Below are 12,705 nucleotides of genomic sequence, written 5' to 3' on the forward strand. Positions count from 1 at the left end.
TTTCAAAATGGTGACACGCCAAGCTCAAAAGGTTCGCCATCACTGCACTAGGGTGTTGAGGGCATGTGCTAGGTGGGGGAGGGAGTGGCCAGGGAGAGGCCAATAGGGGAATAAGGAGACATATGTAATACTTTAACCAATAAAGATTTAAAAAATTTAAAATAACTGCTTTTCATGAACAATTTAAGGCCATTTAAAAATTGATCAATTGATTAAGTTTTTATGTTAAATGAGAAAACCCAATGGCAGAGATAGTGTGTGAGAAAGGGTACTCTCATACATTGCTTTCTTGTGAAAAAGCTCAATGAAAAGTGTGTGTGAACCCTAGCTGGTTTGGTTCAGTAGATAGAACATTGGCCTGCAGACCAAAGGGTCATGGGTTCGATTCTGGACAAGGGCACATACTTTGGTTGCAGGCTCTTCTCCGGCCTGGTCCCTGGTCAGGGCTCATGCAGGAGGCAACCAATCAATGTTTTTCCCACACATCGATGTTTTTCTTGGTCTTTCCTTCTCTCTTCCACTCTCCCTGAAAATCTATAGATATTGTCCTTCCCGCTCTCTTCCACTCTCCCTGAAAATCTATAGAGAAATATCCTCAAGTGAGGATTAACAACACCACCAAAAAAAGTGCGTGTGTATTTGTGGGGAGGGATTTTCTGAAAGTAACAATTTATAGAAATAAGGGGTGTTAGTAAAAAAATGTTTCACTTAAAAAGACTGAAATCCAGTAAATTGACAAGTTAGAAATAATTAATTGATTGATTTTTTTATATTGTCACTCAACAATTTGGGATTCAGGAATGTCAGATCGACTGTAGGAAATAGCTTTGTTGTTGCATTCATACCTTTTCTGTCAAATAGAAACCCTATATCCCTCTTTTCTCTCACTCCATGACCAAAAGCTGTCCTATTGAATTAATGCCTACTAAAAGAAGGAATTTGTATAGTTTTTGAAAGGCATTATAGAGTTGATTGCATTTGTTAAGCTTATTGAATTATGAATTTGACTCCAACTATGAATCACAAAGTTAATTAGCATCCCTGACCTTAAATTTCTTCAACTATAAAATGGGAGTAATAATAGTATATATGACAACATTTGAACAATTCTTGACCTGTGATTAATGTTCAGTTAATACTAGTTAGTATCTTCTATTTTTTGCTGTTAAGAGACAGGAAGGCACTACAAAGAATTTCAATGGAGTATAAATCACAGACGCTGGTATGATTGATTGATAAATGAGTAAATAAATGAGGATGGAGACTAGAGGAAGCATAAGGAAAGGGTTATAGTAGTAATGTTAGCACCAGCTGCAGCAGTGGTAGGTTCAGAGTGAAGGTGGAAGATCAGGCTTTGTTGCTGATAATAAATAGAGGCAATCTGAGGGAAAATTAGTTTGGGAAATTTTAAGATCAAGGAATTGAAGCTGAAAGAGAGGCTTGTCACAGATTGCAGGTTACAAAAGGTAAACCTGCCTTTGGAGGTGATATGCATATAGATCAGTTATTACTAATTTTTGTGATATTCACACAATAATTTTTGTGAGTAGTTCTACCCAAGAAATCTTTTTAAATAACTGGTAAGAAAATATGTATGTCAGATTTTTATCATGTTTTTACTTCTCTGCCTTTCCTCCAGCCATTGTATCATACTACTCATTTGTTCTGTTTTTTCATTTCCCAGGAAAGTCTTACCTTGGACTGCAGAGTGGGGATTTTGATGGGTGATACCGAAAATATTACTGACATCCTCAATAGAGAATCAGGCTAAGGGCAATATTATTAGCTTTATTAAGGAAACTTAAACATAAGTGTGGTAAATGACCAAGGATATATATATATATATATACTAGAGGCCCAATGCACAAAATTTGTGCAAGAGTGGGCCTTCCTTCCCCCGGCTGCTGGAACTGGCTTCCCTCTAGCACCCGGGACCCAGGCATCCCTCCAGCCACAGCTTCATCCTGAAGGACATCCATTCTAATTAGCATATCACCCTTTTATTATTATAGATAGTGCCAGAACAACCAGTTGAAACAAACCATTTGTTTTACTTAGAAAATTGTAAATTACAGGACTTTAAAAATAATCTAATCATTCTTCAAATGAATAATTTGCTGCATTCTAGTAATTTTAGGATTTCTGGGAAACAAAAAGAGCTATATTTTAATTAGGTTTGTTTGTAGGTAGGTGTACATTGTTCAAATAATTAGCATTTCTAAATCAATAATATTCTGAGAGCTATTATAAAATAATGTCATTTATTAATTATATTTATAATCCATCTATTGTTTATGGCTGCTATTTATTCTATTAAATGTTCTATGAGCTCATGATTACATGTTCAACTTTTGGAAAAATAAAATCGTATGTGATCTGATCATAAGTCCATGCTGCTTCAATTAGAAAAAAAATGTGACTATAAAGCATCCCATTGAACAAAAATGTTGATGGTACTTACAATATTTGGATCGTCAGAAAATAATACTTGATGTTTTGAGAAACAAGTCTGACAAATATAATAAATTTGTATAATACTTTACTCATGTAAATCTGCTTAAGTTAGTTATATCGTTTGGCATCTGTTCCTTGTTTTGTAATAAATCATATTCCTTTTAAAATCATTAAATATTTTCTATTCCCGAGTGATTTTACAAAGCTTTTTTGACTGCTTTATCTCCCATTTCATTTCTTTTAATCCCTACACAAACTGGAAACCACACAAAAATGACATTGTTGTCTTGACATATTACCATACTATAGACATCAATAATTCCCAAAGCCAATCCTCACCGTGGTGATTGAAATTTCCAGGATGATATCAATGGCACTTAAAAGACCTGAAAAAGTGATAGATTGTAAAGGTTGTACTTTAGCAATCTAATTCAGTCCCATAAGGACATGAAATAACTCACCAGTATATCCTGATAAGTAATCTAACAACCTAACTGACTTTAAAACCTCAGCTACTGTCAGATAACTCTCTGAGGAAAACAATGCTATTTGTGGTATTCAAAGAGCAAAATAAGCTAAAATGAAAAATAACCTGGTTAACTGCATATAAATAAACAATACATGATAAACTAGCTATAAATTCAGTAGTATTAAACAGTGCAACAAATTAGCCCCATTTGATAAAGCTTATAAAATAAGTGAATTTTAAAAATATTTAGGTTATTATTAGGTACAATTCTCTCACTAATAATTTAAATTATTATTTAATAAGTGAGATATAGTCAGACAATTTTCAGTTTTTCCATCTGACCTTAGTTCTGAAGCCATAGGTATAAACAAAAACAGAAAAAAAATAAATCTTAATATTGTATGTCATTTATGGATGTGACTATGTTAAACATAGTGTGTATGTTTTTAGACATTTTTCTTGTCTTCTGCTTCCATGAAATAAAATTTTGCAAATATAGTTCCTTTAGCTATTTTTTGAAGCAAGGATCCTAATGGTTCACCTTTTACTTTTTGGACTATCAAAATAGCTTAACATTGAATAGAATTAAACATATCAATCCAATTCCAGCACAGAATTAAATGTTTGACCCATATAATTAAATAACTATTACCAGAGTTCCAAACAATAGAAAAGAGAATTTATTATTTATTTCATAAAAGATTCTTGATGCTTCTATTTCTACTTAGGACATGTATTGTTCAAATATAAAGCTGAATGTAATGATGCCAAGATAAGTCATTATTCAGTAATATTCCTAAATATTTCAATTATGTAGCAAATGTCATTCTTTCCTTATCATTAGTCATGTGGATGTAATGAATTATAGTTGGCCTGAAAATATCCATAGATAGTTTAAATTACTCACTTTACAGAATATCTAACCAGAAAAGTGTCTCCATTTGATATAAAGTTTGGTATTATCATAGAAATTAATATGTCATTTTTTTCTTCTCAAAAAATTTTACACTGTAATATAATCACGTTTTATAAAATTACAAGAGAAATTGTTTTATGTGGCAAGTACTAAAATGGAATGATTTATTATTATAAATTTTCCATTTTTTTAAAAAAATATATTTTATTGATTTCTTACAGAGAGGAAGGGAGAGAGATAGAGAGTTAGAAACATCGATGAGAAAGAAACATCGATCAGCTGCCTCCTGCACATCTCCTACTGGGGATGTGCCCGCAACTCAGGTACATGCCCTTGACCGGAATCGAACCCGGGACCCTTCAGTCCCCAGACCGACGCTCTATCCACTGAGCCAAACCGGTTTTGGCTCCATTTTTCTTAAGAGTAATATTAGTAATTGTATGAGCATGCTCAAGGAAAAAAGCATATAAATAAATATACTGTATCATCTATAAGAAAATGTCCAAGATACAGCATAACAATATTGTCTCCATATTTCCTAAATATAAATTTTCTTAAATAATTTTCTAAAAATCAATGAGAAAAAAACAAGTTGGTATATTCAAATATTTATTCTTTACAAAGAAAACCATACAACTAAAAATTTTAAACTATAATATTATCAGAAAATACAGGTATTATAGTTCTTTTTAAACAGGCTATTATAGTTTTTTACTGTCTATAAATAAAATACATAAAAATTCTTTATTACAGAATGCTTTATTAACATCAGAAGACAGTCTTATGACATGATCTATGGTTGATTGATTTGCCTGAAAGCCACTATAATACTGAGGAAGAAGATTATTCTTCTCTAGAAAGAATGACAGAATATGATAAATTATTTCTTCCATCGTCTTACATAGCAATGAAGTTAAGGCTATCAATTGATAAGAATCCAAATCAGGAGATGTTCCTTTGTATAAAAAAATAAAAAATGCAGAGATGGCTTTCTCATTTTCTGAAACTTACAATGCTAAATATATAATACTAAAAATATGATGATGTATGCAAAAATAATTGGAACTTGGCTGACACAATTTTGAGCTCTTGACCTTTCCATTGAAGCCTAAAAATCTGAAACATGCTTCAGATTCAACTTTAGATGTTTTATACTGTTTTCTATCTGAAAGTTAAGCTTACATAAATATAATGATTCACTAATGTACATTCAGCATCAATTCATATTTTAAATAATTTGATAAGATGGCAGTACAATAAAATATTTATCTGAAACTATTTATTATATCTATTGAATAAATTGCATATATTCACGTTTGTCATAGACCTTAAAGATTCCCTCTTAAATTACAGTTATATATTCTGTATCGAGTTAATATGTCAAATTATCTCCATGCCTCATGTCCACAGCAACTCCAGCAGGGCCAGCGAGGGTGCGCCCCAGCTGCCACTCTATATATTCTGTATCGATTTAATATGTCAAATTATCCCCATGTTTCGTGCCCACAGCAACCCCAGCAGGGCCAGCGAGGGTGCACCCCGGCTGCCACTCCAGGCAGGACTGAGCTGGACCATGGTGGGTGGGTACAGCAGGGCCTGGCACTGTGCCCTTCTCCAGCCTTGCATCAGGCTCAGGGTCAGGGTCAGGGTCAGGGTCAGGGTCAGGGTCAGGGCTGGGGGCAAGCAGATTGCAGTTTCACTCTGAGTTCCATACTCAGCCTAATTTTGGTTGCAACTCGTGGCTTTTCCTGGCGGCTTGGAGGTCCTTTGGGTGGGTGCCCTGGCGGAGAGGCCGGAGAAGTGCCCACAGCTGCCTGGTTGGGCATCTCTCCAGCCCAGAGCCTCTGTCCTGCCACCTGCAAGCCTGGCCCCAGGCAGAACAGGCCCCCCTCAGGACTACTTTGGTCTCAGCACTTGGTCCTGGATTTCATCAGCCTGAGTTTCTTCCCCTGGTGTGTCTGATGTGAGTTTCCCAAAACCCCCAGCCGATGCTGGCTGTGCTGAGCCTCATTGAAGAGTTTTTCATGCAGTAAGGAAGAGCCCTCTGGGACCCTCCTCCACCTCCCTCTCCTCATCTCCTCCTCCTCCTCTTCCTCCTTCCAGCCCATGATCATTTCTTCTCCAGTTGCTCCAGCAGTGGGTTGCCTTCTGAGTTGGGGGTCTTAACGCTGTCGGTCCTGACAATGCAGGTGGGGTGATGCCGGTTGAGCATCAGGATGAGCTGCTTCCGCTCCTGCTTTAGCTCCTCCATTAGGGTTTTCAGCTCTGCATTCATGAGCTCCAGCCACTCAGATTTCCCCCTGCAGAAACTCCGTCCTCTACTTCTTCTTGTTCCGGCATCTGCTGTCACTTTGTTCTTTTCCCAGCGCCTTTTCCTCCACTCCTCTTCCTCATCTAGCTCACTTTTCACAGGTTGAGGCTTCTTGCCCAGTTTCACCTCCAGGAAGTGCAAAGTGGCGAGCATGGCCCCAATGTTGTGGATGTCAACATATTTAAGCTCCTCTGCAGTCAGGGCTGAGCTGGGGAGTCCGGTCAGGGGGCCGAGTCCTGGCAGAGAGCCCATAGTAATGGAAGGGTCTGGGATCTGCCCAGGCATCATAGCAGAAGTGGCAGTTCAGCCCTGCAGAAGCCACGGGCAGAGGTGGCGACCCCTGGGCCAGGCTGCAGGCGCCATGCCACTCAGGAGCCACTGTGGCACCAGCCCCGCCCTGCAGCGTCCACCACCCTAAGCTCCTCCCATCACAGCCACTAACCTTCCCTCCAGCAGGCAGTGGTGGGTGGCCTGGGTCTCCCTCTTTGAGGCGATCAATCATGTGGGGCTCTGCCTGCCTTCCTCATCGCCTCTAACAACTCACCTGCCTGCCTCATCACCCCTAAACACTCACCTGCCTGCCTGATGGCCCCTAACCACTTGCAAGGGGCCTTGGTGGTTCTGGTCTCTTGTCATTCTGGTCCTTTTGCCATCGCTGGGCTTTTAGTATATAGGATGTCCATTTTGTCTAGGTTGTCCAGTTTGTTGGAATAAAGTTGTTCATAGTATATTTTATAATCATTTGTATTTCTGTGGCTGTGTTGTTACTTCACCTCTTTCATTTCTAATTTTGTTTATATGGGTCCTCTCTCTTTGCTTCTTGGTGAGCCTGGCTAGAGGTTCATCAATCTTGTTTATCCTTTCAAAAAAAACAGCTCTAGGTTTTATTGATCTTTTGTATTGTTTTTTTTTGTTGTTGTTGTTGTTGTTTGGTCTTTATGTCGTTTATTTTCGCTCTGATCTTTATTATTTCCTTCTTTGTGCTTACTCTGGGCTTTTCTTGTTGCTCTCTTTATCATTCTTTGAGTTGTAGGATTAGATAATTTATTATCATTTTTTCTTGTTTTTTTGAGGTAGGCCTATAGAGCTTTGAACTTTCCTCTCAGGACTGCTTTCACTATGTCCCATAGATTTTGGATTGTTGTGTTTTCATTGTAGTTTGTTACCAGGATGCTTTTTATTTCTTCTTTGATCTCTTTGATAACCAAATCATTGTTTAATAGCATGCTATTTAACCTCCAAGTGTTTGATTTTTTTTCATTGTTTATATTGTAGTTGATTTCTAATTTTATGCTCTTGTGATTTGAGAAGATGCTTGATATGATTTGTATCTTCTTGAATTTGGAGAGACTGTTTTTGTGTCCCAATATGTGGTCTATCTTTGAAAAAGTCCCATGTGCACTTGAAAAGAATGCATGTTTTGAAGCTTTGGGTGAAATGTTCTGAAGTGTCAATTCCATGTGATCTAATGAGTCATTTAGGATTGGTGTTTCTTTGTTGATTTTTTGTTTAGAGGATTTATCCAGTGGTGTTAGTGGGGTATTAAAGTCCCCTACTATGACTGTATTATTGTGGATCTCTCCCTTGATATCTTTCAGAAGTTGTTTTATGTATTTGGGTGCGCCTGTATTGGGAGCATATATGTTTCGCAGTTATAGCCTCTTGTTGAATTGCTCCCTTTAGTATTATGAAGTGGCCTTCCTTATCTCTTGTTATGGCCTTCACTTTGAGGTTTAATTTGTCAGATATAAGTATTGCTACCCCAACCTTTTTTTTTTTTAAATTTCCATTCACTTGAAAAATTTTTCCCATCCCTTCACTATCAGTCTGTGTGAGTCCTTTGTTCTGAGGTGGGTCTCTTGTAGACAGCAAATACATGGGTCATGTTTTCTTATCCATTCAGCTACTCTATGTCTTTTGATTTTAGCATTTAGTCCACTTACATTTAAGGTTATTATTGACCAGAGGCCCAGTGCACAGATTCGTGCACAAGTGGTGTCCCTCAGCCTGGCCTATGCCTTCTTGCAATCTGGGACTTACCAGGGGATGTCGGACTGCCAGTGTTGGCCCGATCCCCAATGTCCAGATTGAGAGACCCCACTGGTGCATGAATCCATGCACCAGGCTGCTAGTAAGCATATAAAATCTTTGGTTAATCTCTTCCTGCCTTTTCCCCTCCCCCTTTCCCTCTGAGATTCATCAGTCTGTTTCATTTTTCCATGCCTGTGCATGGAGCATCTGCCCCCTGGTGGTCAGTGCATGTGATACCTACTGGTCAAATAGTCGAATGGTCACTTAGGCTAATATATATATACTTGTTTGTCACCATTTTTATTCTTTATGCCTGTGTTCCTTCTTCCCTTCCTATTTCTTCTTTTTACAGCAGTCTCTTTAGCATTTCTTGCATTGCTAGCTTGGTGGTAATAACCTCTCTTAGCACTTTTTTTTATCTGTGAAGCTCCTGATTTCACCTTCAACTTTGAATGATAGTTTTGCTGGGTATAATATTCTTGGATTCAGTCCCTTGCTTTGCATCACTTTGTATATTTCATTCCCTTCTGGCCTGATGTGTTCCTGTTGAGAAATCAGTTGATAGTCTAATGAGAGATCCCTTATAGGTAACTTTCTGTCTCTTTCTGGCAGCCTTTAAGATTCTTACTTTGTCATTGGTGTTTGCCAATTTAATTATGATGTGTCTTGGTGTTGGACTTTTTGGCTAATCTTGTTTGAAACTCTGTGAGCTTCTTGGACTTATGTGAGTTTTTTTCCCCCCCAATATCACTGAAGTTTTCTGTCTGTCATTATATCTTCAAACAGGTTGTCTATTCCTTGCTCAGTTTCCTCTCCTTCTGCCACCCCTATTATGCAGATGTTGTTTAATTTCGTGTTGTCCCAAAGCTCCCTTAGGCACTCCTCCTCCTTTTTAAGTTTTTTTTTCCAGTTGCTGCTCTGCGTGGGTGTTTTTTCCTACCTTGTCTTTTAGTCTGCTGATACGGCCCTCAGCTTCTAGTCTACTGTTGATGCTTTCTATTGTGTTCTTTATTGCAGCTTTGTCATTCTTTATTTCTTCTTAGTTCTTCATTTTCTCTTGATTTTTACACATGTTGTTGAATTTGTCTTCCATCCTTTTCAGCTTCCTTATGACCATTGTTCTGAATTCTTTCTCTGACAAATTGCTTGCCTACATTTTTTTTTACTTCCTTTTCTGTTGATTCCTTCTTTTCTTTCATATGGGGACTGTTTCTTTGTCTCCTCATTTTTGCTCCTCTCAGGGTGTCTGGTTATGTGGCTCACTCTCTACCATGTTGACCAAAAGGCACAAAATAGAACTCGACAATATACAACACAGAGGGAACAAAACACGAATATGTTCATGACACCTATAACCCCAAATAAAGGTGACCATAAGAGAAAAGAGAATTAGGGGAGAGAGAAGAGCACAAAAATGATATTGAGAAAAGGAAAAATGGTAAGAGAGAACAGAAAAATAAGAAAAAAGAAGGGGAAAAATATATGTATATGGGGAGAAAACTCCAGAAAACCAATACCTAAACCAAAAAATGCAAACAGTAAACACCCAGGAAAAAAGGGTGCAGAGAGCTGAATCTGAAAAGGTAGAGCTTATTGCCAGAAGGTAAGATAAAGAAATTGAATGAAGGGGGAATGGCCACAGTTCAGTATAAAGGAGGTAGAAAGAGAATGAGTGTATAAGAAGAAAAGTAAAAAACAAAATAAAAAATAGTAATAATTAAAAAATAATATATATATATATATATATCCTATATAAGAAAAGCCTAATATGCAAATTGTTCAACCAGGAGTTCAACCACTCCCTATGACATGTGGTGAGCACCAGGGGTGGCGCAGAACATGGCAGGCATCCGCGGTGCTGGCAATGGGTGACAGTGGAGGCAGTGCCAGCCCCAATGGGCCCCAACGAGAGCAGGACCACAGTAGGATGGTGGAGCAGGTGAGCGGGTAGTGCCATGCTAAGGTGGGTGTGAGTGGTGGCCCGATCACCCTACTGATTACCCTGTAGACGGTGACCAGTGGCAGTGGTGGGGGGCAGGGCTGTTGCCTGGCTCCCATGTGCTGAGAGAGCCAGGCGAGTGGCCTGGCCCCTACCAATAGCCCCACAGACAGTGACCAGTGACTGGCAGGCCCTGATCTCCCAATCAGGCCCGACCCCGGCCTGGGACAGTGAATTGAGGGTTACCAACCTTCCCTGGCACCCGGGCAGGGGGCTGAGACCTCTCACCGGCTAACTGGGGGCGGGGGTGATGGAGACAGAGGTGCGGTGAGAATATGGGGTGTCCGCCAACCTCACTTCACTCCCCCTGCTACCCTCCCCAGGGACCCCAGGGCTCATGCCAGGGAAGCCACCATGCTCAGGTGCCGGGTGCCCACGAGGAGCCCATCCTGCACCCATGCAGATTCTTCTGGATGAACCAGGCCAGAGCCACCAGGACCATAATGGCCAGTCGGGCTTCCTGTGGGTTTGTTCCTGTGGTCTGCAAGGCCGGCCGGGAGAGAGCATGCTATCCACCCGGTTTCTGTGCAGTGCTGCTGGGCGACCCAGAGGCCCACACTGCACCCCAGCCCATGGAGTCCAGCCTTGCTCACTGCATCTCCATGTGGGGACTCAGGCACTGTGACTCAGGAAGAGGGGGGCACATGGAGTCCCAGGGGCCCAGATGCTGCCCAGAGCCCAGAGGTCAGCTAGGACCTGCCCTTCCATGCCAGATGCTCATGCTTTGATCACTGGCCAGGCCTAGGGACCACACCCATACATGAGTTTTGTGCACTGGGCCTCTAGGATATATATAAAATTTAAAAAATTTCCCTTCTTTAATCTATCTATCTATATATTCTTCTATTTTTGGAAAGGAGAATAGAGAGCAGATTAGCCTTATTTTGGTGAGTGAAACTAATTAAGCTATTAGAAGAAGAGAACAAGAGAGGGGAGGAAAAGCAAAAGCATAAAATAAAAACAAAAACAAACAAACAATCAAACACACAACAAGAAGAAAAAAATGACTATCAGAGAAAGAGAAAAGAGAAGGGTACATGGACTTGGAGCAGGGGAGAGGAAATTAGATATATTAGTAAGCCAACAGAGACTGCTGTAATAGAAATGCATCAATAAAGTAGATAAAGAAGATCATTTTTAACTGGGGGTAAAAAGAAAGGATAGAGAAAAACTAAAGCAGGAATAGGAGAGGAGAAGCAGGGTGAAAAAGGGAGAAGTGAGGAAGAAAAGGAAAAATGAGATAACGTAAAATAAAGATTAAAAAATAGAAATAAAAATAGAATGTAGAACACTAATACAAAAAAATGAAAGGTTAAAATAATAATAAGAAATAAAAATAATAATAAGTAATAAAATAAAGAAAAATTTAGTTTCTTAAGTAAAAGATAAAAAATAAAAAATTGAGGTAGTGAAGTTCGTTTGATTCAGCTCAGTTTTAATGTCCCTCTCTGCCGGGAGCCTGGCACATCTCAGTTTCCTGTAAGGTAGTCAGCAGGAAAGAAACATATGCTGTGCAGATGTTTCTTTCCTGCAGCGACTGTGTCACTCAGTCGGTAGAGCATGAGACTCTTAATCTCAGGGTCGTGGGTTCGTGCCCCACGTTGGGCGCCAGTTGCTGGGGTCCAATCCCAGCGGGTCCAGGGGTCCCCAAAGGTGTGGACGGAGTCGGCGAAGAAGGAATGACACGAAGACAGCCTTCAGTTGATCAGCAGCCTAGTCAGGACCTCTAGCCAGGATCTCCAGCCAAAGTTCTGGTCGGAGTTCTGGTTAGGAACTGATCAGGATCTGATGTTTATTGTCTTGTTACATCCGTATTTATACCAGCCGATTTTAATCCTGTCAATTTCTATAACAAAGGTTAGGGCGTTTCTTATCTCCATTCCAGGGAGTAAAGATTATGTAGCTTAACTACCCGCCTGGCACTTAATTAAGGGGTTGTATCCCCTCCCTAACCTCAGGGAAAGATCCCCACCTGGGGAAACAACCTTTCTCGGAGAGGTGACCTTGGTTAAAACACATGGCGCTAAAGAGAGCAATCATATTAAGAACAATATGCTATATATGCCAGGTCCCTTGAAACATATGCTGTGCAGATGTTTCTTTCCTGCAGCGACTGTGTCAAGCAGCAAGGATGGACCGGCTCCCGGCACCTCTCTACTGTTCTGCCTGGCACGTCTCAGTTTCCTGTCAGGTAGTCAGCACTGTGTTGAAGTTCGCAGCGATCCACTGCTCCTCTGTGTCAGATGCCACAGCCTTGGTTTCAGGCAGGTGGGGTCAATGTGCCAGCTTTGTTGATCTGCCTGCTTTCAGTCATATTTACACAGGTGTCTATTTCTGACACAGCAGTATTGCTGTATTATGGCCCCTCAATCCAGTCCCTGAGGGCTCCCTAGGGGTATTCAGAATCTTTCTTTCCCTGTCTAGCTCAAGGCTGGGTGTGGCTACACCTGGGAGGAGGAACCTGGTCTTCAGAAGAAAAATGTACTGTTTAGGGTTGGAGGGACCAGACCGTCCCAGAGCTGGAT

The 12,705-nt window shown here is 40.1% G+C and overlaps 1 pseudogene; it reads right to left on the reverse strand.

Annotated features, from left to right (window-relative positions):
• Positions 1-5,949: 5,949 nt before the first annotated feature.
• Positions 5,950-6,462, reverse strand: LOC102428555 (annotated as a pseudogene).
• Between the last annotated feature and the right edge of the window lie 6,243 nt (positions 6,463-12,705).

The sequence above is a fragment of the Myotis lucifugus genome, unplaced genomic scaffold (assembly GCF_000147115.1).
Source record: "Myotis lucifugus unplaced genomic scaffold, Myoluc2.0 scaffold_660, whole genome shotgun sequence".
In the NCBI taxonomy this organism is placed as follows: domain Eukaryota; kingdom Metazoa; phylum Chordata; class Mammalia; order Chiroptera; family Vespertilionidae; genus Myotis; species Myotis lucifugus.